The 27,305-nt window shown below is 39.1% G+C and overlaps 1 long non-coding RNA gene across 2 annotated transcripts in view; it reads right to left on the bottom strand.

Moving 5' to 3' along the window:
- The window catches only part of LOC139355832 (uncharacterized), a 70,916-nt gene that overhangs the window by 29,620 nt on the left and 13,991 nt on the right, over nucleotides 1-27,305 (bottom strand). For both annotated transcript variants that reach the window (XR_011606970.1, XR_011606971.1), the window contains 2 exons: nucleotides 14,239-14,317; nucleotides 9,589-9,653 (listed from right to left, as the gene is read on the bottom strand). This is a non-coding gene — a long non-coding RNA (uncharacterized lncRNA). The remainder of the gene's footprint in view (nucleotides 1-9,588; nucleotides 9,654-14,238; nucleotides 14,318-27,305) is intronic.

Here is a 27,305-nt window from a genome sequence, read left to right as displayed (position 1 = left end):
TGAGAAACAGAACAATTGTATGATATTCACATCCTTTCAGAGCATAAATAGGAAACATCTCAACTCATTCTGCTAATCTATCTGTGTAGATAAAGTTGATTTCATCTTGGATACTAATCTGCCACGTTGACTTCTGATTAGCCCCAGTTGTTGCGGGAAGTCAGGGACCCCGAACAGAGGGACCGGCTGATGCCCCATCAGAGGAACATAAATTGTGAAGATTTCATTTTAATATGGACATTTATCAATTCCCAAATAATACTTTTATAATTTCTTACACCTGTCTTCCTTTAATCTCTTAATCCTGTCACCTTCATAAGCTGAGCATGTACATCACTTCAGGACCACTGTGATAATTGTGTTAACTGTACAAATTGATTGTAAAACATGTGTGTTTGAACAACATGAAATCAGTGCACCTTGAAAAAGAACAGATAAGAACTGAGACATGCCCTGGTATCCCGCAGTACCCTCAGGCTTACTGGGGTGGGAAAAAACCCAGTCCTGGTAAATTTGTGGTCAGACCAGTTCTCTGCTCTCAAACCCTGTTTTCTGTTAAGATGTTTATCAAGACAATACTTGCATAGCTGAACATAGACCCTTATCAGTAGTTCTCCTTTTTGCCCTTTGAAGCATGTGATCTCCTCCCTGTTCTTACACCCCCTCCCCTTTTAAAACCCTTGATAAAAAACTTGCTGGTTTGAGGTTCAGGTGGGCATCATGGTCCTACCAATATGAGATGTCACCCCCAGCGGCCCAGCTGTAAAATTCCTCTCTTTGTACTCTTTCTCTTTATTCCTCAGCTGGCCAACACTTATGGAAAATAGAAAGAACCTATGTTGAAATATTGGGGGTGGGTTCCCCCGATATTTTTGAAGCCTCTCTACCTCATTTATCCATTGTGCCTGGAGATAAGGCATTAGATCAGTTGGCAGAAAGTCTTTCTAGACTAAACCCCACGACTTGGATTAAGTCTATTGGGTGCTCCACTGCAGTAAATTCTGGAATCATGTTTCTGTGTTTAATCGGCTTGTTTTTAGTGTGCCGGACCAGTCAAAGAATCCTCTCAGTCAAAATCGAGAGAATGAACAAGGCTTCATTGCCATGGCACATTTGTATAAAAAGAAAGGGAGAGCTGTTGTGGGAAGCCAGCGACCCTGAATGGAGGGACCAGCTGGAGCCGCAGCAGAGGAACATAAATTGTGAAGATTTCATTTTAATATGGACATTTATCAATTCCCAAATAATACTTTCATAATTTCTTACGCCTGTCTTCCTTTAATCTCTTAATCCTGTTACCTTCATGAACTGAGCATGTACGTCACCTCAGGACCACTGTTATAATTGTGTTAGCTGTATAAATTGATTGTAAAACGTGTGTTTGAACAACATGAAATCAGTGCACCTTGAAAAAGAACAGATAAGGACTGAGACATGCCCTGGTATCCCGCAGTACCCTCAGGCTTACTGGGGTGGGAAAATTGTGGTCAGACTGGTTCTCTGCTCTTCAACCCTGTTTTCTGTTGTTTAAGATGTTTATCAAGACAATACTTGCATAGCTGAACATAGACCCTTATCAGTAGTTCTCCTTTTTGCCCTTTGAAGCATGTGATCTCCTCCCTGTTCTTACACCCCCTCCCCTTTTGAAACCCTTAATTAAAAACTTGCTGGTTTGAGCCTCAGGCAGGCATCATGGTCCTACCGATATGTGATGTCACCTCCGGCGGCCCAGCTGTAAAATTCCTGTCTTTGTACTCTTTCTCTTTACTTCTGAGCCGGCCAACACTTATGGAAAATAGAAAGAACCTACGTTGAAATATTGGGGGCGGGTTCCCCTGATACCCAGTCTCATGAATGCCACCTGATTTCTTCTTTATTTACTGTCATTAGTGTAAGAATGTGTCAACCTCAATGTTATCACACAAGTTACAGGCTATGATGCACACAGAATTTGTGCCTGTCCTGGGTGGTCACCTTAAATAGTCTGGTTGGAGCTTGTATGCCCTTTCCCTATGGCATATAAATCCATATGAGAATAACTATAAACATTTCTATGTGAAATATTGGAAAATGGAGTCAGCACTATAGTTATTAAATATGCAGTATGAAAAAACAGACTTTATTTCAGAATTGTGAGGATTATTAGAATCTTAGTAGATGTAATTCACAAGATTAACAGATTATGTGCAAAAAATTGTGGTCATCTCAAATTACTCTAAAAAATATTTGATGAAATTTTAAATCTCTCTGAATTTAAAAAAAAACACATTATGAACAGGAATAAAACTTTCTTAAAGTAAAATATATCTACCAGAAACATAGAACAAATATACTTAAAGTTTTTGTTAAAATAATTCTTATTAAATTCAGAAAACAAGGGTGCAGGTGGCTAGGCTTTATTACTGACATTCTCATTGAATGCATTAAGATGACAAAAGAAGCATGAGAGCAAATTGTCATTATTTGTACAAAATAATATTGTATAATCCAACAGAATCATCTGAAAACTATTAGAATTAATAAAAGAGCAGTAAATTTGCAGAATATAAAAAACCAAAAATATCCTTCTAAAATTGATTATTGCTTATATTTAAATACATATAAGATAAATATGAATACATAAATATATAAGCAATAATATATTTATATGTTAGCAATAATTAATTTTATATATTAATATTTTATATCATATTTCATAAATAATAATATATAAATAATAAATATATAAGCAATAATATATTTATATGTTAGCAATAATTAATTTTATATATTAATATTTTATATCATATTTCATAAATAATAATATATAAATAATAAATATATAAGCAATAATCAATTTTAGAGGGATATTTATATATTAGCAATAATCTATTTTAAAAAGTCATGAAAAAAGGATACTATTCAAACTAATAACCAATAAATGAACAGAAAAACCTAGTGAAATATCTAACAAGAAATTCTTAAGACCTATAAAAATTGATGGAGGAACATAATAGAAGATTGGAAAAAAATAAGAAAGAAAGCCATTTTTTAAAGTTGTCCATTGTCCCCCAAACCATCTATAAATTTAATTAATCTTAACACAAATTCCAACAGAATATATATACATATATACTATACATATAAGTGTATATAGAGAGACAATAGGTTTTTGAAACAAATGAACAAAAACTTTCTTATAAGATTTAAAATATACCGTAAGGCTATTAGTATTGAAGTAATATAGTATAGATTAATGAAAGGAAATAATAACCCCCATGGGTTTATAGTGGGAAAGAACTTCTGTAACAAAGGACAGATTCACAAGAGAAAAACAAGCAAAGGTTTATTAATATGTATATTTCATATATACATGAGAGACATGGGACTGAGTAGTTCTCAAAAAGGTGGCTTTAAATTTCAGCTGTAAACCAAACAGTATCTGAGACAGGTCTCAATCAGTTTAGAAGTTTATTTTGCCACGGTTAAGAATCATGACCCATGACAGCCTCAGGAGGTCCTGAGAACATATGCCCAAGGCAGTTGGGTTACAGCTTGGTTTTATGTTTTAGGGTAGCATAGGACATCAATCAATATATGTGACATACACATTGGTTTCATCAGGAAAGTTGGGACAACTCAAAAGTGCGGTGGTGGGGCTTATGGGTCATAGGTGAATTTAAAGATTTTCTGATTGGCAATTGGTTGAAAGAGTTAAGCTCTGCCTAAAGAGTTGAAATCAGCTTAAGCTAAGGTAAGGAGTTGGGGGTTGTGGGAGGAGGGCTTTTGCCACGTATATGAAACCTCCAGGTAGCCTGTAGCCCACTTCAAAGAGAAGAGATGTGACTGTCTCTTATCGAAGGTACCAGACTCTCTGGTGAGACCTAATTAAGGAAAGAGATTCTCTACAAAGTGTAAAATTACCCCAGAGCAAGAGATATCTTTGCAGGGCCATTTAAAATATATATATTTCTTTCAGGCCACTGCTGTCATGTGATGTTATACTAGAGCCAGGTTGGAATTTGGTATCTTATGGTTACAAAGAGTCTGTTCTATCAGTCTTCGGATCTCTATTTTAATGTTAATGCTGATCAGTTGTGTGCCTGGACTCCAAAGGGAGGAAAGGATCACTAGGCATGTCCAAACCCCCTTCCTATCACAATCTGACCTAGATTTTTAGGGGTCATTGGGTCCCCTTGGCCCAGAGGAGGGTCCACTCAGTCAGTTTTGAGGGGATTATAATTTTATTTTGGGTTTACATGGCTTATATAGCATCTTCAACAAAAACGAGTGAATTTCAAGAGAAGCAATATGAGAAAGAAGAAGGATTTTGAATCTCTAAGAGCAACAACTTGTAGAAAGGCAAATGAATGGCAGATAAAGGCTAGTTGGTAAAGCTCTGGTACAAGTTCTAGGTCAATAAGAATTCAAAGCTGTCTTTTGTGGATGATCTTTGCTCTCCCTGGTAGAAACGTGGGCAGGATACCTTCTGTCTTTGTACATCTATATCCTGGACATATGGGAGGCAAATAGAAGGTTGATAGAGAGCTTTCTTGCATTTGCTTCTTCTGAATTGCCTTCAGCTCAACAATCCTTCATATTTTGGGGGACTTATTCTGCTCTCCCTCAATAGGTTCATAAATAGACAAATTAAACAATAGAAAATAATTAAAAATCCAGAAATAGTACTGTGTGTCTCTTTCTGTCTCTCTGTGTTCCTCTCCTACCCACTCCACCACACCCACAAATACATGTGTGTAAGCACATACCCTGGAATTTAGTTTATATTAGATGTGACATTTTATGTCAGAGGCAGGGAAACACAATGGAGTAGTCAAAAATAGTTTGAGGATTGTTCAGGATTCATTTAAGCAAAAACATTAAATTTTTATTCCTACCTTACACCACAGAAAACTAAATTATGGAGTAAGTACTAATATTTAAAGCAAAACTTTTTTTAAAAGTTTGAAGAAAACATGGAATAAACTTTTACACCCTTGTAATGGGGCAGTATCTAAACAGGGTACAAAACCAAAATAGCATCAAGGAAAAGATCAATTAATATAATGAAAAAAACCCTGAGTTTAATTATGTATGACAAAAGACTTTAATGAACTAAGTTAAAAATAAGAGTTTGGGAGAAAAAAACCTGCAACCTACATAACAAACAAAGGATTAATACCCAAAATATGCAAAGAGCTTCTACTGCAATCTGCTGTTGCAAAATTATAACTGAGAAAATTATTACAGTGAACGATATCTGACCTAACAAATTCTATCTTGCTTCTAACCTCCAAGCTGTCCTTGGTCATTCCTGGACACAGGCCAAACTAACTTTGGGAGGAACTTAGTTTATAGTTTAACTTTGAAACAAAGACTATAACAGCCCTTTCCCAAAACAAACCACCTTCCTGCCTGGGGACTAGACTGCTTTTGTAGGATTAACAAATTAGCCACAAGATTAGAAATGATGGATTAGGAGTCATGCAGCTAGAGGTTGCAAGATTCTGACCCTCCCCAAATTGCTCCTGGATACAACATCACTATTGTAAAACCTAAGATCAGTGCTTGAGATATTTTGCAGACCCTGCAGTTAATGGATCAGTTGGCACCACCCAATCAATAAACTGGCTCATCTTGTGGTCTTGTGGATCATCTTGAAGTATTGTAGCCCCTACCCAGGAACTGATTCAGTGCAGGAGGACAGCTTCAACTCCCTTTGATTTCATATCTGACCTAACCAATCAGCACTCCCAACTCACTGGCCCCACTAACCATCAAATTATCCTCAAAAAACCTGATCCTCAAGATTTCAGGGAGACTGATTTGAATAATCTCTATACAGCCAAGTTTGCATGAATTAAACTCTTTCTCTATTTCAATTCCTCCATCTTGATAAATCGGCTTAGTCTAGGCGGTAGGCAAGGAGAACCTGTTGGGTGGTTACACTACAATTAATAAGAAAAAATACCCCATAAAAATAAGAATAAGTGATATGAACCAGTATTTAAAGATAAAATACAGTGTCCAATAACTGTAGAAAAGATGCTCAACTTCACTAATAGTTACGGAGATGCAAATTAAGCAAGATTTTTTTTTAACCATGAGATTGACCCCAAAGTTTTAAATAGTGACAATATTTTATACATTTTTGTGGGGGTGTAGTGGGGATGTAAATATAGGAGACCAGAATATGCCACCTCAAAATATGACTATAGGAGACCAGAATATGCCATTCCAAAATATGCCTTGTTGGCATAAGGATTATTTTGAGCTGATTATTTTGAGAAATCGCAGACACAGAAGAAGCTCTGAAAATAAGAGTAGAAGTTATGCTTTTGTATGGGAAATTTACATCTCTGAAGGAAATCTCCATTTGCAAGTGCATCTCCCTCTCTGGACCAGGAAGAGAAGTATTATTCTAAATCAATAGAGACTCTTATCAATGGAGAAGGCATCCACTTAAATCTGCATAACAAGCCTTACTCTTGTCTATTGTCTTGCTTTTCCTGGTCATCTACCTATAACTGGCCTTCCCTAAACCCTCCTTTCTTTGTTTCAGCAGACATGGTATTTAAATATGAATTCAAAGCCAACTCTTTGAGATTTAAGAAGAATCCTTTCTCTGGGTATCTCCTATGTATATATGAGGTATACAGGTTAATATACTTGTTTGTTTCTCTCTTGTTAATCTGTCTTTTGCTACATGAGTCCATCCTAACTGAGAACTATAAGAGTAGAGGAAAACATTTATTCCTCCCTACAGAAATATGGTACAATTGACCATACTAAATCTGACCTTCCTAAAGTCATTCTCTCAGCTCTAGCCTTTAAATCTGAGAAAAGAAAACAGCATAATGTGAAACTTCCATTACTAAAGACCAGGTCCTTCTCCAAAGGAAGAAAAAATAATGTTTAAGATAGGAAATAATTTAACTTGAAATCTTTAAGAGAGCATGTTCTCAGTTCTTTAATACATAAAGACAAAAGTAGAAAGAATGTCATTTGAAATGAATAGATATTTTCATGCAAAGTTGCCTGAACAATTCATCCAGAACCCAGGATCATCACTACCTTGGCAGTGAATACTAGATGAAAGACAGAATATGTATAGAGAGTTCTTCTTTCACAAGCTATCCAGTCACTTAGAATCCAATTACAAATTTATATCCTAATTCTGGAGGCTGTTCTTCAGTGCATTTTATTGTAAAATAAACTTATGCATCACATAACATCCCATAACAGTGGGAAAATGAAGCAGCCTTGGGTAAATACCATTTCTATTATTTCAAGTAGACAGTATATTTGGGCCCTTTACCTTATCACCACCTATAAGAAATCTACACTACACAAAACTCTTTCTTCCATATCAACTCAGTAACTTGCAACATAGGCACCAATGTAAATGTAAGAGGAAAAGATATGAAAGGAAATAATCCCCAGGGACAGAGATAGGCACACACACACACACACACACACACACACACACACACACACACACGCAGATGTCCTCAGAAAGGAAAGGAACACATTTCCAATGTCAACAGAAAAGTAAAAATATGTCTATCTATTAAACATTGCCTTCCATTTCTTCATATATTCATTCAATGGGCATTTGGGGGAAGGGCACTAAGCACAGTTCTGAGAATACAAAGATGAGTAAGGCACAGCCCTTCAAGGACATGGGCTAGTGGGAGAGGCAGACAGACAATTACAAGGCAATATTTTCACTGCTGTAAGCAGGGATATGTGAAGAAGTATGAGGGGGCATAGATAGAGGAGACTGTAACTACATTTGAGAAATCAGAAAATAAATACATAAACATTTGAGCTCAGTTTTAAAATTCCACATTATGCAATAGCATTAGTTAAAGCTCCAGAATTATGCAGTAGAATTTCTATTATGTCTGACATAGGAATATTAGCCATCAAAAGCAATAGCTGAAGGCACCAAACTAAAGATATGAATAGAAAGTAAGAAAGGTCTTGTAAGGTACACACATTTGAGGAAATGAGAAGAGCTAACAAGCTCAGAACAAAGCAAGAATATCCACTCTTGCCAATTCTGTTCAACATTACAATAAGAACAATGAAATAAAAAGGCAAAAATTGGAAAGGAAGAAATAAAATTATCTTTGTTCACAGATGACACAATTGTGTACATAGAAAATCCTAAGGAAACTACCAAAAATACTAGATGCCAGGCACAGTGGCTCATGCCTGTAATCCCAACACTTTGGGAGGCTGAGGTGGGAGGATTGCTTGAACTTAGGAGTCTAAGACCAGCCTAGACAACATGGCAAGACCCTGTCCCTACAAAAAAATTTAAAACTTAGCCCAGTGCGGTGGTGCGTGCCTGCAGTCCCAGCTGTCAGGAGGCAGAGGTGGGAGGATCGCACAAGTGCAGGAATCCTAGGCTGCAGTGAGCCATGAGCATGCCACTGCACTCCAGCCTGAGCAACAGAGTGAAACACTGTCTCAAAAATATAGATATACATATATACTAGAATAAGTAAATTTAGGTCAGTGTACATAAATTAATTGTACTTTTATATAGCTACAACAAACAATTGAAAAATTAAGCAAAACAAATTTACAATAGCATCCAAAATTTTAAATAATTATGAATAAATTTGACAAAGGTTGTCTAAGACTTCATGTTGAAACTACAAAATATTGCTGAGAGATATTAAAGACTTCCCAAATCAATGAAAATATATACCATGTTCATGGATCAGAAGACTTGACATTGTTAAGATGTCAATTCTCCCCGAATTGATCTATATATTTACTGCAATCCAAATTAAAATCCAAAAGTGCTTTATAGAAATCAACAATTTGATTCTATAAGAATATGAATGACACAGAATACTCAATACAACAATGAAAAGGAAGAATGATGTTGGAGGATTTGCACTACTTCGTTTTAAGATTTCCTATAAAGCTACAATAATCAAAACACTGGTATTTATGTGGTATTGATTGCCTCTGGATTGACTGGAAAGACATTTAAGGGAAATTTCTGGGACAAAGTAAATGTTCTATATCTTAATCGATGTGGTGACTTCACAGGTGTATAGTTTGTCAGTATAAACATTTGGATAACCATAACGTACCAGTTTGTCTTAACCACTTGAGGTGCATCAGTAAAAAACAACAAAGAAGGAAAAGACAGAGATGTTGTCATGGAACATACATCTTAGCAGGGGTTAGGGAAGAAAGAGAGACATGTAATAAAGAAAACATATAATATAGAACATATATGGCTTTTTAGAGGGTAACAGTACTGTGGAAAAAGAAAAAGTCCAGTAGGTTAAAGGGCTGGGAGAACGCAATTTTATACTACGCTGTCAGAAAAGACCTCACTGGGAAGGTAACAGTAAAGCCAAGACTTGACAGAATAGAATGAGTTAGACATGCTCTTACTCCTTAGGGGAAGGAGTGTTCCTAGGAACTGCAAAGAGACCAGTGTACCTGCAGAAGAGCAGCACCACTCAAATCGAACTGTTCTCTAAAGATATGGCAAGCACCTCCCTGAGTGGCTCCACTCGAACTTAGCACAGTGAGATTTACACTCATCAAATCTCATTCCATGTACTTTTGACTTACTATATTGAAGCTGCATGCATGAAGCAGGAGGTAAATTCCCTCACTGTTGAGTTCTGGTCAGCAACCTAGGATGGAAGGACATTGGTACATCCTCAATATGTCTGATTTTGTTTCTGAAAGGTAAAAACCAAAACCAAACCAAACAAATACAAACAGTGCTCATTTCCCAGTGGCTCTTGGGTCCTGCATTGGAGGCAGAGAGAGGGCAATTGGGGATAAATAAGAATGCTCTAATTTCTTGAGAGCTCTCCAGGGAGAAGTAGGCTGCTCCTGAAAGAAAACAGTAGGACAGGACCATAGCCAGGATCTACACAATTTTGAAAAGAGTTGACACTTACTGAGGTCCCAGAATATTAGTGCTGTGTGGTCATGCAAAGTGGGAATTTATTATGTTGTTTTTCAGGGTATTCTGGGAGACAGTCTATTTATCTTGTTTTGTCCAAAAGGGGCAGCAGTGTTATGACTACACACATTATTTGTCTACCCAGTTTGAACAGCTTCCCTTAGGACATAATTCAGATGACACAGTGGGTGATACCAGCCTTTATCCCCCTGACACAAGACAGAATATATAGATAGCTATCCACAACCAGAATAGCCCTGAAAGAGCTCAAAGGCCCATTAAAGATCTTTTATGTGTGAATATTCTTTTTGTTTTGTTCCACTGTGTTCCATCTATAGGAAGACAGCATGCATCTCTGCTGAGATGAGGGCATCTCTGTGGCTGCACTCCTCTCAGCCACATCTTAGACACCACGGCCATCACCATAATGAGCTAGTTCACACTTTGGACCCTGGAGCTAAGCTCTTACTACACACACCCAAACTCTGGACTTCAGCTCAGCCACCACAGAAAGGTAGGCTCCAAGCTAACCTTGGAGCCACTGTAACTCCGTCTCAGTCTGTGCTCCTATTCTGGTTCCCTGGCTACTTCACAAGCCTCCACACCTTACATGCTATTGGCAATGTGGCAGCAGGAGTGCTTGAACCCTAAGGACCAGTGCCATAGCTGCCCCATATCCCGGAGCTGTAGTCTCTTCACATATGGCCATGCTTCAGGCCTCAGCCATGTAACTACTCCATGGGCAACACACTTAAGACACTGGTGCCACTGCCACTTCAGGTGGGCCTGCAAACCAGACCCAGTGCCAACAGGAATCCCTTTAGCCAAATGGAAAAAAAATAGATCAGGAGAACCTTAGTAATCATCACCATCATAGACTCCAACAATCTTCATCACCACTGCAGACATCCACAACATTGAGTGTTGAGGATCTCTGCAATAATTGTCAACACTAACCTTGGCTGACAGAGCTGCACAACGACTACACAACTGTTTCCTCATTGGTGTCAGAATCACTGCACCCTACCCAGCAAGCACCTCACACCCTTTCCCCAGAAGAAAGTATTTTCATAGCAAAATTAGCCTTTAAAGTCTGCAATAGGTTACTGCTCCACCAAACAGGCAGATATCAACATAAGAAAAGAAGAAACATGACAAGTCAAAAAGACATAACACAACCAAAAGAACACAACAATTTCCGAGTAGCAAGCCTCAAATAAATGGAGACATACAAACTGCATGACAAAATATTCAAAATAATTGTTTTAAGGAAGCTCAGTGAACTTCAAGAAAATACAGAATAATACTTCAGTGAAAGTAGGAAAACAATAAATGACCAAAAATAGAAATCTGGCAAAAAGATTAACATTATTTTTAAAATTAAATAGAAATTCTGTAGCTGAAAAAATACAATGAATGACATGAAAAAAATGAATGTGATAGTGTCAACAGCAGAATTGATCAAGCAGAAGAAACAATCTGTGAACTCAAAAATAAGTTATTTGAAAACATACAGTCAGAGCCAGGAAAAGAAAAAAAATGAAAAGGAATGAAGAAAGCATACAGGATTGAGGGGACTGCATCAAAGAGTGAATATTCAAGTTACCGGTGTTAAAAGAAGGAGAAGACAGGAAAAAAGCAGAAAGAATACTTAAAGAAATAATAGCAAAAAACTTTCCAAATCTGGGGGGAGATAGAAATAGCCAGGGATAAGGAGATCAAAGGTCTCCGATCAGATTCAATAAGACTACACCAAGACACATTATAACCAAACTGTAAAAATCAAAGACAAAGGGGGAATTCTGAAAGCAGCAAGAGAAAAGAAACAAATCATATATAAGGGAGTTCCACTAAGGCTAGCAGCAGAATTCTCAGCAGAAATGTTACAAGTCAAGAGAGAGTGGGATGATATATTCAAAGTGCTGAAGAAAAAAAAAAGTAAGAATAAGTAAACCAAGAATATTTTATCCAGCAAATCTGTCTTTCAGAAATGAAGGAAAGGTAAAGATTGTCCCAGATAAGCAAAAGCTGAGGGAGTTCATTACCACCAGAACTGTCTACAGGAAATGCTACAGGGAATTATTCAAAATAAAAAAGATGCTAATTAGTAACATAAAAACATAGAAAAGTATGAAACTCACTTGTAAAAGTATGTACACACTCAAATTCAGAATATGCTAATATTGTAATGATGGTGTGTAAATCACTTATATCATTACTATGACAGGTTAAAAGACAAAACTGTTAAAAATAGTAATAGCTACAATAATTTGTTAAGTAATATACAATACAAAAAGATGTACATTGTGACAACAAAAACATAAAATGTGTGTGAGAAAAGTAAAAGTGTAGAGTTATTTTATGCAATCAAAGTTAAGTGTTACCAGCTTAAAATAGTTTGTTATAACTACAAGATGTTTTATGTTAGCCTTATAAGGCTAACCACAAAATAAAAACCTATAGTAAGTGCACAAAATGTAAAAAGTAGGGAATCAAAACACACCAGTAGAGAAAAATCATCTAATAACAGAGGAGGAAGACAGGAAGAAAGAAACAACAAAAGAGGAAAAAAAGAAACAAAGGATCTACCAAACAACCAGAAAACAATGAACAAAATGGCAGTAGTAAGTCCTTACCTATGAATAATTATCTTGACTATAAATGGATTAAATTCTCCAATTAAAGACAAGGAGTAGACAAATGGATAAAGAAAAAAAAAAGACAACTATTTGTTACCTACAAGAGAATCACATCACCTTTAAGGACACATATAGATTGATAGTGAAAGGATGGGAAAAGATGTTCCACGGGAACAGAAAACAAAAAGAGCAGGGGTATCTATGCTTATATCAGATCAAATAGATGTAAGTCAAAATATGTAAAACAAGACAAAGAAGGTCATTATATAATGACAAAGGAATCGATTTATCAAGAGGCCATAACAGTTATAAATATATATGCATCCAACATCAGAGCGCCTAAATGCATAAAACATTATTAATAGATCTGAAGAGAGAGATACTGCAATACAATAATAGTAGGGGAATTCAATACCCCACTTTCAGCAATGGACAGACCATCCAGACAGGAAATCAATGAGGAAACATTGGACTTAAACTACATATTAAACTAAATGTACCTAATAGACATGTATAGAACATTCCATCCAACAGCAGCAGAATACACATTCTTCTCAAGCACATCCAGGATAGTCTCTAGGATAGATCATATGTTAGACAGATCAGTCTTAATACATTTGAGAAGACTGAAATCACATCAAGCCTACATCAAAAAGAAAGATCCAAAATAACCAACTAATGTTACACCTCAAAGAACTAGAAACAGAAAAACAAACTAAGCCCAATGTTAGTAAAACGAATGACATAATAAAGATTAGAGCAGGCCAGCGTAAGGTTCATGCCTGTATCCCAACCCTTTGGGATGCTGAGGCAGGATTGCTTGAGCCCGAAGTATGAGACCAGCCTGGGCAACATAAGGACACCCTGTCTCTACAAAATAAAATAAATCAGCCAGGCTTCGTAGCATGCACTTATGGTCCCACTACTTGGGAGGCTGAAGTTGAAAGATCAGTTGAGCCCAGGAATTCGAGGCTGCAGTGAGCCATGATCATACTACTGCACTCCAGCCTGGGTGACAGAGTGAGACCCTATCTCAAAAAAAAAAAAAAAATCAGAACAGAAATAAATGAAATAGAGAGTAGACAAGCAATAGAAAATAGAAACATAATTAAGAGTTGGTTTTTTGAAATAATAAATTCAGATACATTAAGAAAAAGAGAGGAGACAAATAAAATCAGAAACAAAATAAGAGATATAACTGATGCCACAGAAATACAAAGGATCATAAGAAACTACTAAGAAAAATTATACACCAACAAATTGGATAACCTAGAGAAATGAATAAATTTCTAGAAATAGAAAATCTGAACAGACCAATAACAGACCAATAACAAGTAAGGAAATTGAATCAATAATTTAAAATCTCCCATTGAAGAAAAGCCCAGGACCATCAGGCTTCGCTGTTGAATTCTACCAAACATTTAAAGAACTAATGCTAATTCTTCTCAAATTCTTCCAAAAAAATTGAGGAGGAGGGACTACTTCCAAACTCATTTTTTGAGGCTGGTATTACCCTGATAGCACCCAGACAAGGACAGTACAAGAAAATAAAATTACAGGCCAACATCCCACATAAACATAGATGCAAAAATCCTCAACAAAATACTATAAAACCAAATTCAACATTGCATTAAAGAATCATTCACCATGCAAACCTGTCCAACTCACCTTATTTTGTTGTTGCCCTTCTGCTTCGTTTCATGTCAGGTTTTTAGCAGCCTGAAGCCATGGTTTTCACTTTCTGTCTCTAGTGATAAGCAGAAAAGAGAAATGAGAAAGGGGCTTTACCAGCCCTGCCAGAAGCAGAAGCTAAGAACCCATGACAGGGACACCTTTGGACATCCCTGTAAGGGATTTAATCCTGGGGTACAAAGATACTTCAATGGATGCAAATCAATAAAATGTAACACATCACATTAAAAAAAGAAGGATGAAAACCATGTGATCATCCCAATAAATGCAGAAAAGGCATTCTAAAAATTCAACATTCTTTCATGATAAAAACTCTCAAGAAATTATGTATAGAAAAAATGTACCTCAACCCAATAAAAAGTCATATAAGACAAATTCATAGCTAACATTATACTGAATGGTGGAAGATTGAAAGCTTTTCCTCTAAGATTAAGACAAGGGAGCTAGGCACGGTGGCATGTGCCAGTAATCCCAGCTACTCAGGATGCTGAAGCAGGAGCATTGCTTGAGCCCAGGAGTACAAGACTAGCCTGGGCAACATAGTGACATCCCAACTCTGAAAAAAAAACAAAAAGAACAAAATAAGGATGCCCATTCTCAACACTATTCACATAGTACTGGAAGTTCCTAACCAGAGCAATTAGGCAGGAGAAAGAAATAAATGTCATCCAGATCAAAAAGGAAGAAATTAAATTGTCTCTTTGCAGATAACATGGTCTTATATACAGAAAAATCCTAAAAATCTCACCAAAAATTTGTTAAGACTAATAAATGAATTGAGTAAAGTTGCAGGATATGAAATCCATATAAAAAAAATCAGTAGCATTTCTATACATCAATAATGAGCTAGCTGAAAAGGAAATCAAAACAATCGCATTTATGATAGCTACCAAAAAAAAAAAAAACTTCAGAATAAATTTAACCAAGGAAGTAAAAAACCTGTACACTGAAAACTATAAAACTTTGATGAAAGAAATAGCAGAAATGAATTAATGAAAATATTATTTTGTTCATCCATCAGAAGAATCAATATTGTTACAATGTCCTTACTCCCCAAAACTACAGATTCAATGCAATCTCTATCAAAATTCCAATGACATTTTTCACAGAAATAGAAAAGATAGTCCTTAAATTTGTATGGAACTACAAATGACCTTAAATAACCAAAGCAATCTTGAGCAAAAAGAACAAGGCTGAGGGCATTACACTACCTGATTTCAAAATATACTACAAAGCTATAGTAATCAATACAGTATGGTACTGGCATAAAAACAGGCACATAGACCAATGGAAAAGAATAAAGAGCCCAAAAATAAGTCCATGCATTTATGGTCAACTGATTTTTGACCAAGATGCCAAGAATATACAATGAGTAAAGAACAGTCTTTTCAATAAATAGTGCTATGAAAACTGGATATCCACATGCAGAAGAATGAAATTGGACCCATATCTCACCTCATATACAAAAAGTAACTCAAAATAGATTTAAGACAGAAACACAAGACCTGAAACTATAAAACTAATAGAAGAAAATGTGGGGAAAAGTTTCTTGACACTTGTCTGGGCAAAGATTTTTTTGGTTATGACCCCAAAAGCACAGGCAACAAAAGCAAAAATTGACGAATAGATTACATCAAACTAAAAAGCTTCTAAACAGCGAAGGAAAACAATCAACAGAGTGAAGAGGCAACCGAGGAATGGAAAAATAAATTTGCAAACCATACAACTATATGAGCTAGCTGAAATATGAGTTCACTGAAAAAGAAATTAAGTAAGGGGTTAATATCCAAAATGTATAAAGAATTCATATACTCAATAGCAAAAAACAATCTGATTAAAAAATGGACAAAAGATCTGAAGAGACTTTTCTCAAAAGAAGAAATACAGATGGCAAATAAATAGGTATATGAAAAAAATGCTCAACATCATCCTCAGGGAAATGCAAATTAAAACCACAAGGTATCACCTTACACCTACTAGAAAAGCTATTATCAAAAAGATGAAAGGTGTAAGTGTTAGCAAGGATGTGGAGAAAAGTAAATCCTCGTACACTGTTGGTGGGAATGTAAATTAGTACAACCATTATGAAACAGTATGGCGTTTCCTCAAAATATCAAAAATGGAACTGCCATACTATCCAGCAATATCACTACTGGGTATAGATCCCATGGATAAGAAATCAGTATGTTGAAGAGATATCCCACATGCTATGTTCATTACAGCATTATTCACAATAGCTAAAACATGGAATCAACCCATGTGTCCAATGACAGATGACTGGATAGAGAAAATGTGGTATATATACACAACAGAATATTATTCAGCCTTAAAAAAGAAGGAAATGCTGTCATTTGAGACAACATGGATAAACCTATAGGACATTATGTTAAATGAAATAAGCCAGGCACGGAAAGACAAATACCACATGAGGTTGCTTATATGTGGAATGTAAAAAAAGTAAAATACTGCATAGAAGCAAAGTAAAATACTGGTAATAGGCTGGGGCCAGGAGGAGGGAGATAGGGAGATGTTGGTCAAAGGATACAAAATTTCAGCTGGATGGAATGAATAAGCTCAAGAGAGCTATTGTACATTATAGTGACTACAGTTAATAACAATACATTGTATACTTGAAAACTGCTCAGAGCAGATTTTTAAATGTCCTCACCACACACACCAGAATGATACGCCAGGTAATGCATAGGTTAAGTAGCTTGATTCAGCCATTCTAAAATGTATACATACATCAAAACATCACACTTCACACCATAAATATATACAATGTTTATTTGTCAATTAAAAAAATTTTTTAACAGTTTCCCTAAGCAATGCCTTTCCTTTTTTTTTTTTTTTTTTTAGCTTGGGCCTTCCACCTTCCTAAAGGCAGACAAAGAGTAGTTGGAAATCTGAACTGACACTATGAAGTATCCCACAGATCCCTAAGTAGTTCAACATCAATGCCAAAAACAAAAGAAAGCACAAATATTAGACACCAACTCCTATTTTCAGAGACTGAGCCCCACCTAAGAAAGACATGTCCAGAAATCACAGCAGTAGTGGCGCCTGTGTGTGGAGGTAGGAAGTGAGAGGGAAATTTGGCTACTATTTTATAGTTCAGCCCTGTTATACATTATACACTTGAGTCTAGTTTTAGCCAATTCCTGTCAAATTGTCCTGACCCGTCATAGCAAATTTAATATCAAGCTACTGATGGAGTTTAATTACTTGGTAAGAAATACAGATCCATCTATTTCATGGCAGCTGAGCTGCAGTTCTATTGCTTTAAGGAAACATTTGGTATTGACTTAACATGATGCTTATTAAATCTAAATCAAATGTGAATTAATCAACTTGAAAATACTGTCTAATTTCCTTATTGGTGTTAATGCTGATACCCCATAACAAATGCTTTGGAGTGAAAACACTTAACCTACATATATCGCCCCAAGTTTCCTGTATTCAATTTTAATTTAACTATATTCAGTTTTAATTTGCGTGACAAGTTTCACCTCACAAGGTGCTTCCTCCTGTTTAACTATTTCTAAGTGCACATGGAGGTCTATTTACGTATTAATTTCTGCTGGAATTACAGATATATCCACCTTCATTTCTCCTCCCCAAAGGACCAAAAAGGCCTCTTGAGTGGCTATAAATGTCTCATTATAAACACTTAATTTAAAACTGCGTCACAGTTAGAGTCAATCTGGCCTACACTCTCATGCCAAAAAGCAAAACCTTTCAAGCTGTGCATTTTTACTATTAAATTTCCACTGTGACTTTAGAATCTCAATCATTTCTTTAAGAAATGCAAATGCTCTTTTTTCTTTGGCTTAGCAGTAGCCACTGGGAAATACATTTGTATAATTCCTTCCTGGCCATGCACAGGCTGTAACAATAATCAAAGCTACCAGGGCAGAGACGATATTCCAGAACATACTCAACTTTTTCCAACTTACTGTCAGAAGCCATTGAACTTTCAGCTTTCCACTTGGCCCAGCCAGGAAGATAGTGAAAGTGCCTCTGTCCAAATCCAAATGCAGGCTGTCTACAGGATTATTATTTTTTATTATTTTTTATTTTTTTAGATGGGGTTTCACACTTGTTGCCCAGGCTGGAGTGCAATGGCATAATCTCGGCTCACTGCAACCTTCACCTCCCGAGTTCAAATGATTCTCCTGTCTCAGCCTCCCAAGTAGCTGGGATTACAGGCCTGCGCCACCATGCCCAACTAATTTTGTATTTTCAGTAGAGATGGGGTTTCACCATGTTGGCAGGCTGGTCTCGAACTCCTGACTTCAGGTGATCTGACCACCTCGGCCTCCCAAAGTGCTGGGATTACAGGCGTGAGCCACTGCACCCAGCCCAGGGTTAATCTTAATCTGTTTGTCCAATTATATTTCCACTCATGCTACTGAACCCTTGCCCTCCAATCCACCCTCTCCTCTCTTGTTAGGGTGCTTTGGGGCCCTTCATGCGCTGACCCAGACAGCTTCTCCAGGCTCCTCATCTGCACTCTCCCCACATACCTAAGCTCATAACCCCAGTAACCCACTTGTGCTCTACTCACGGTATCACAAACAGTTCCCAAACTCACCACGGTGTTGGTGCCTCCCTGCCTTTTACACATGTTCCTTCTGCCAGCAATGTCCTCGTGCTCCTGGCCATCTCCCACCCAGCCTTTCAAACTCAGTTCAAAAGCCCTCTCCTCTGTGAATTCTTCACTGATCGCACTCCCCAGCCCTACCACAGTTGAGCATTTTCTCCTCCGGTTCCCGTAGCACTGTGGGACCTTCTCTATCCTAACATGTAGCATATCATATTTGATTATGTATTTACATGGCTGTCTCCCACTGGGCTGTGAGCCCATTAAAAGTGGGATCGGCTTTTATCCTTGTATCCCCAGCCGCTTGTACCATGCCTGGCATCTGGCAAATAATCAAGAAATCTTTATGGAATAAACAGAAGAAGGTGATATAAATGTAAGAGGTATAAATTTCTCAGCACTCCCATGCATGTGAAGGAGGCAGGTGAATTCCACATTTATGGAGATGGGTGACCTCTGCTTAGAGTGGACCTCAATCTCTGACCAAGAAAAGAAGTTTGGAAATGACACCATTATTTGCAGATCCCCTCTCACTAGTTGTTATGTCTGTGCCTCATGGGATGTGGGCAAGGATCATGGAAGAATTTACACACACACACACATATATATGTGTGTGTATGTATATATTTGTACTTGTGTGCTTGGGTGTATATGTGTGTATGTGACTATATATAATACACAGAGCACAAAGAGGAATAAGTTCTCTCCTATTAGCTGTTTGGCTTCCTGGTGGCTGGATCTCAGGATAAGGGGATTGAAAGCTAAAAACACCAAAACAAATATGGAAAATAACAGAACAAAAAAAAATGACCGAATGGGGAAAAAAAGCCCTCGACCTTAACACAGTTCCTGATTCTCTGTGGTTATTGGATTGGCAGAACTTGGATAAACTAAATCAGTGGAAAATCCCCATATCTTATTTCCGTTTCCAGCCTCCTACCAAAAAGGCTTTTTCCTAGCTAATAGCACCGACCTTCCCTGTCAACCTTCATGTAAAGATGCTAACGAGCAATAAAAAATGCAACAAAAGGGAGAAAGAGAATCAAAAGGAACAGAGCTTTCCATAGCTGGGCCATTTCCTCCCATGAAAATGCCTCAACGTCTGATTTCTGCTCCTAAGCCACAGGGACCATGATGCTGGTCCAGACCAGTCGTTTCAAAGTGGGTTCTCTCAAGTCTGTGAGGTGATTCCCAGTAGCACTGGGGGTGACAAAGGCTTTCCACTCCTCACCTTCAACCAGAAAGTGCCAGCTTTTTTTCCGTTTCAAAGTTGGGCTTATATGGAAGTTTCTGTGTGAAGGGAGAGTTCTGTAGCTAAAACAAACAAAAACAAAAACACCAGTCCAGAAAAGGAGGCCGTTTGCTCTGATAAGATTCCATCTGGGTTTTATATAGTTAAAAGGGCCTCAGACTGCAGTCCAGCAGGCTGGGAGGTAACCTGTAGCTCCCCCTCTGCATAGTATAAGAGAAGGAACCCCAAAATCAGAGACAAGAGACCAGGACCTCAGCCCTAGATGTGATTCACTCACTACATGTGAACATTTTCCCGCAAGAGTTCCAGGCTCCATGAGGGCAGCAAGCCTGTGTTGGACCCCATGGGACTCTCAGGTCCTACTGCAGTATGTGGGAGATGTTAGCAACTCAAAAGCTAGCTGTTGAGCTATTGAGAACTAGCTCAAATAACAAAGTTTCCTATGCTTGTTTCTGAAATTCTAGATTCTCAACTTGCTGTAGTAACCTTTCTAAGCTTTAGTATCTTCACTGAGAAAACAGCCACAATAATAGTACTTATGCCAGAGAGTTGTTGTAAGGATTAAGATAATTCATGTAAAATGTACAAGCCCAATGCTAACATAAAATTGTTTATTATTGTTGACAAAAAGAATAAAACTCTGTAAAATATTTGAAGAGATTTATTCTGAGCCAAATGTGAGTGACAATGGCCCATGACATAACCCTAAGGAGATCCTGAGAACATGTGGCCAGGGCGGTCGGCATACAGTTTAGTCTTATACATTTTAGGGAGACATGAGACATCAATCAAATACATGTAAGAGGTACATTTGTTTGGTCTGGAAAGGCAGGACAATGCAAGCAGAGGCTTCCAGGTCATAGGTAGATTCAAAGGTTTTCTGTTACGCTGAGTTACATTATTGCCTAAAGACTTAGGAATGACTGGGGTAAGATAAGGGGTTGTGGAGACCAAGGTTTTATCATGCAGGTGAAGCCTCCAGGTAGCAGGCTTTGGAGAGAATCGATTGCAAATCTTTCTTATGAGACTTAAATAGTCTGTTCTATCAGTAATTCTAAAAAGGAAGAGGGTATAATGAGACATGTCCAACTCCTGCTTCCCATCATGGCCTGAATTCATTTTTCAGGTTAGCTTTGAAATGCCCTTGTCAAGAAGAGGTGTCCATTCAGATGATCTAGGGACTTAGAATTTTATTTTTGGTTTACATTATTTTTACAATGAATATTACTATTAGTACCTCCTAAGCAGGACTGAAGTTCCTCCTTAAAGCACTTTCTTTTTAACCTCTTAAAAGCAAGGCAGATGGAGGCTGGGAATCCTAAGCAAATTCCTTAACTTCTCTGAGCCTATCGTTCCTTACCTTAAACAGCATGGTACTGGCAAAAAACAGACACTTACAGCAATGGAACAGAATAGAGAGCCCAGGAACAAATACACACACCTACAACCATCTGATCTTCAACAAAGCTGACAAAAACAAGCAATGAGAAAAGGAGTCCCTATTCAATAAATGATGCTGGGATAACTGGATAGCCATATGCAGAAGACTGAAACTGGACGCCTTCTTTACACTGTATACAAAAATAGACTCAAGATGGATTAAAGACTTAAATATAAAACCCAAAACTATAAAAACCCTGGAAGACAACCAAGACAATACCATCCTAGATGTAGGAATGGGCAAAGATTTCATGAGAATAACATAAAAGCAACTGCAACAAAAGCAAAAATTGACAAATCAGATCTAATTAAACTTAAGAACTTCTTCACAACAAAATAAACTATTAACAGAGTAAACAGACAAACTACAGAATGGGATAAAATTTTTGCAAACTATGCATCTGAAAGGCTTAATATCCAGCATCTATAAGGAACTTAAACAAATTTACAGGAAAAAAACAAACAACCCCATTAAAAAGTGGACAAAGAACATGAACAGACACTTTTCAAATGAAGATATACATGCAGCCAACAAGCATATGATTAAAAGCTGAACATCACCGATCATTAGAGAAATGCACATCAAGACCACAATGGGATGCCATCTCATACCAGTCAGAGTGGCTATTATTAAAAAGTCAAAAAATAACAGATGCTGGTGAGGTTGTGGAGAAAAGGGAACACTTATGCACTGTTGGTGGGAGTGTAAATTAGTTCAACCATTGTGGAAAGCAGTGTGGCAATTCCTCAAAGAGCTAAAAAGAGAACTACAATTAAACCCAACAATCCCATTACTGGGTATATATCCAAAGGAACATAAATCATTCTGCCATGAAGATACATGCACGCAAATGTTCCTTGCAGCACTATTCACAAAAGCAAAGACATGGAATCAACCTAAATGCCCATCAATGATAGACTGGATAAAGAGAATGTGGTGCATATACACACATTTTATGGAATGTTGTGCAGCCATAAAAAAGAACAAGATCATGTCTTTTGTGGGAACATGAAGGGAGCTGGAGGCTATGATCCTCAGCAAATTAATGGAGGAACAGAAAACCAAATACCGCATGTTCTCACTTTTAAGGAGTTAAATGATGAGAACCCTTGAACATATAGAAAGGAATAACAGATGCTAAGGCCTACTTGAGGCTGGAGGCTGGGAGAAGGGAGAGGACCAGAAAAAGTAACATTGGGTACTAGGTTTAGTGCCTGAGTGATGAAATAATCTGTAAAACAAACCACTGTGATGTGAGTTTATCTACATAATGAACCTGCACGTGTACCCCCCAAACCTAAAATAAAAGTTAAAAACAAACAAGCAAAAAGCGTAATAATGCCTTCCTTTCAAGGTTGTTGTGGGAATAAACAAGTTAGCATAGTGCAATGGTTAATTTTATGTCAACCTGACTGGGGTAGGAGACACTGAGATAGTTGGAGAAACTATTTCTTGGTGTGTCTACGAGGTGTTTCAGAAGAGATTAGCATTTGAATCAGTGGACTCAGTAAAGATGATCCCTCACCATGGTGGGTGGACATCATCCAAACACCACAGTGGGTGGGCATCAACCAAACTGTTGAAGGCCTGAACAGAACAAAAAGGCAGAGGAAGGACACATTCTCTCTCTGCTTGAACTGGGACATCTGTCTTCTTCTGCCCTTGGACATTGGAGCTCCTGCTTCTTAAGCCTTAAGACTCCAGGACTATACCAGCACCCTATCCTTACCCTCACCCCTCGTTCTCAGGCCTTCAGACTCAAACCCAATTATACCACTGGCTTTCCTGGTTCTTCAACTTGCAGACAGCATATGGTGGGAATTCTCAGCTTCCATAATCACATGAGTCAATTCCCATAATAGATCTCCTCATCTATATCTAGATCTGTATCCATATTCATATCTTTATCTATATCTATGTATCTATAGATATCCTATTGGTTCTGTTTCTCTAGGGAACTCTGAAAAATACACAGATATTAATATAGTTGGCTTTCAAGAATGATTAGTCAATTGTCAATCAATAAACTTATCTCAATGGTGATAATGCTGAAGGCTGCACTCTTGAAGTCTATTCTGAGTCAACATAGATCTTTCCATTCTCACCAGCTAAGCATAATTGGCCTAATTTTATGATGAAGCAGCTAAGGCTCAGAAAGGTGAAGAAACTTGTTTGACATCAGCAGCTACTAAGCAGAGTAACGGGATCAACACTGAACGACACCTCAGCCCAGGCACGCACAACCTCTTCCCTACTTCAATCCTAGCACTCCTGGAAGCCCAGCCCTGCCTACACCTGCCCAGCCCCATCTGTACTGCCCCCAGGAGGGATGTGTGTGTGAACAGAAGCCTTGCCCAGCACGCTGAGGTTGGGACCCAGAGCACCTGTGCCCTTCATGAATCCCTCAGCGTGGAGACTGACATGAATGCCACAGCAGGCAGGGGGAGGAGCGCCCCTTAGGTTGCCTGTGAGAGAGGCGTATGTGTCATCCACCCATAAGCAAGCATGAAGATCATACCATCTGCATTTTAAATTGGCCTCATTTCTACACTCTTTTGTTTCCACTTTTACTTCTCCTCTTTCTTTCTCAACTTTTTCCAATCCATATTTTATGCATGTTTGTTAGATACTTTAAATTATATTAGGAATAAGTTAGGAGTGACATAAACAAGCTGGCAAACAAGCTCTGCACAAGGTCCACTTGAATGCGCCAGGAAAACCGAAACAGACCAGGGTAGAAGCTGCCCTCCCTTCTGACAGATCCCCATGCAGCCCTGCTAGTGCCAGGTGAGTCACCCAGGAGAGCCCCGCATCCCACCTGCCTCACAGAGCCTGGAGAAACTGAACGAGCTACCAGCTGTCCCGGACGTGGGGCCTCCAGGCAAACAGAAGACAGGGGAACCAAGGCTTGGCCACCTAACCTTGTAAAACAGAACAATTCAGGTAAAAGATGGAATCCAGGAGGCAGGGCAAGGAGGAGCTAGGAAGAAGGTACTGGGGGTTGTCCACAAAGCCCTCCCCTGCCTGACAGCCACCGGCACCCTCCAGACGGCAGAGGGGTGGGAACACAGGAGGCTTGTACCTAGTGCCCTGTCCCAGGGAACAGGACTTAGGCATTGTTTACAGAATGAGGCGGAGGAAGTGTCTACCTCAAATCTTGCTAACTGTTCAAGGGCCAGTGTCATCAGTGCATGGCCAAATTTGAAATTTTGTCTGAAACCAGCGTAAGCTTCAGGTTTGGGTGGATGCTGGTGATATTTTATCGCACAAGGTGGGAGGGGGTGTATTTTTAATATGTAAATTGAATCATGTATCTCCCTTGCCTAAAAGTCTCCAACAGCTTGCTATGTCACTTAAAACAAAACCCCAAGACCCACAGTTTGGTCTGGTCATGCCTGTCTCTGGGAGCCAGCCTGTCAGCCTCACCCCTTTCTCACTGCACTCAAGTGAGCACCCTGTTTGCCCCTCATTCTGGGTCATCGCCCACCACGCTGATCTTCTCCAGGATGGCTGCCAGGACTCAGCTGAGCCAGAACCTCCTCCATGGGGTCACCCTAAAGGAGTTCAGGACACACCACTCCAAAATATGCTGCTTTGGTATATTGATTACTTTATACCAGGAGAGGATGCTAGAAGTCCACACCGCACCCAGACAAACTGGCCCAAACTGTCATTTCTCCCGCCTACTCTTCCAAGGTCTCGTCTGTCTTTCCTAAAAACCATTTAATCTGCCCTAAGTGGCTTACCTCCCCTTCCCCTTCCCCTTCCCCTAGGGAAACAAGCTCTCACATCTCACTGCTTTTTGGGGTATTCAGTTATTATCCTGGGATGCTCCTGTGCACGTACTATTTTAAATTAATAAATGTATTGATTTTTTCTCCTGTTAATCTGCCTGTTATTCGTTTGTTTCATAGGCCCAGCTATGGAACCCAGCGGGGGAGACGGGAAGTCTTTGCTTCCCCTAACACCCACCCTCAGCCCCAGGAGTCACTGTCCCATCAGCTCCTGGGTTATTTTTTCATGGCAGTGTCAGCATCCGAACTTATCCTGTCTTCACTGGGCTCTTCCCTCCGGAATATGAGCTCTATGAGCGCCAGGCCTTGCCCCTTCGCCTTTTCAAGCTGTCACAGTGTCCAGCCCAGAGTCCACTCGCACTTCACAGGTCCTGCTCATGCCACCCTCTCCCCTTGGAGAAGCCTCATCCAGCAGAGGAACTCGCCCAGCACCACGCTGCCCACATGGGGCACTCAAACTGAGCAACCTGGCCCCACAGCAGGTGCTTGGTCTCCATAAAGTGCTGCCTCTGCAAATATTTGTCTCAGAAAGGCAAAAAAAAAGAAAAAGGAAAAAAAAAAAAAACAACAAGAAATCCAGAAGTGTCAGGGTTTATTTTTGTTGTTGTTTTTTGTTTTTGTTTTTGAGACAGGGTCTCACTCTCACCCAGGCTGGAGTGCAGTGGTGCAATCTCTGCTAACTGCAACCTCCACGTCCAGGGGTCAAGCAATTATCCTGCCTCAGCCTCCCAAGTAGCTGGGACTACAGGTGCACACCACCATGCCCAGCTAAGTTTTGTATTTTCAGTAGAGACAGGGTTTTGCCATGTTGGCCAGGCTGGTCTCGAACTCCTGACCTCAGGTGATCCGACCACCTCAGCCTCCCAAAGTGCTGGAATTACAGGCATGAGCTATTACACCCAGCCTGTCTCCTCCTATTTCTACAGCTGTCCACATTTCTAGCCATACAGACTCTGTCCCCCACCTGCAGGCCTCCCGGCCTTCCCTGATTCGGCTGAGGAGCCTTGGCAAGGTGCCCACAGAGGATGCTGGGTGTCTTGGAGCTTGGACCTTGTTCTTCCTGCTCATCTGCACATCGGCCAGGGTGCATCGAGCACATGGCATGGCATCTGGCCTGCAGCCAGCCCTCAGTAAAATTCTTGTTGAATGAATGAATACGAGTGAGCCTGGAGGAAGATGGGTAAGCATGATCAAATGCCTCTGATGCCTGATAGGACAGTACATCACGGCCCCACTCAGGACCACTTCAGCAGTCCCCAAACTTAAACATGCCCCCAAGTCTCCCCAGGGAGCTTCTTAAAAATGCACATTCCTCACCCTGCAGATTGTGGAGCTGAGGCACAGCCAGGTTTGGGAATCATGGCATCCAGTATTAGGGGCTGATAGATGATTGGACACTATATGATTGGCCCAGTGCAGGCAGGAGGATAACTTGTGTCCAGGAGTTTGAGACCAGCCTGGGCAATATGGTGAGACCTCATAAGAAGGAAGGAGAGAAAGAAAAGAAAGAAAGAGAGAAAGAGAGAGACAGAAGGAGGAGGAGGAGGAGGAGGAAGAGGAGGAGGAGGAAGAGGAAAAGGAGAAGGAGAAGAAAGAGAAAGAGAGAGAAAGAAAAAAATTATATACTTATTATCCCCCTTTAATTGGCTCTGAATTTCTGCATCGTGATGAGGCTGTGTCACTTTCTGTGCTGTATGGAGCCAGTGCCCTCTTAGGCACTTGGTAAATTGTGAATGTATATTAATAGTCATAAAGTTTTTCCCTTTATCCTTCCAAGCTTCTTCTAAGGGGGAATCCAGTTCTTCCTTCTCACTGTGCATGGTGGGCTTACAGGTCTTGAAAAGAGCATAAAGGAATTAGCCTGGTGATGACAGGAAAGTGAGGCATGCTTCCTCAATGCAGCCAGCAGCTGCTGGGAGAGACTCCAGGAGACCGGCTCGGGCTCAGAGGAAA

This window comes from Macaca nemestrina, chromosome 8 (assembly GCF_043159975.1).
Source record: "Macaca nemestrina isolate mMacNem1 chromosome 8, mMacNem.hap1, whole genome shotgun sequence".
In the NCBI taxonomy this organism is placed as follows: domain Eukaryota; kingdom Metazoa; phylum Chordata; class Mammalia; order Primates; family Cercopithecidae; genus Macaca; species Macaca nemestrina.
The sequence above is the reverse complement of the archived record's forward strand: the minus strand, read 5'-3'. Positions and strand labels throughout refer to the sequence as shown.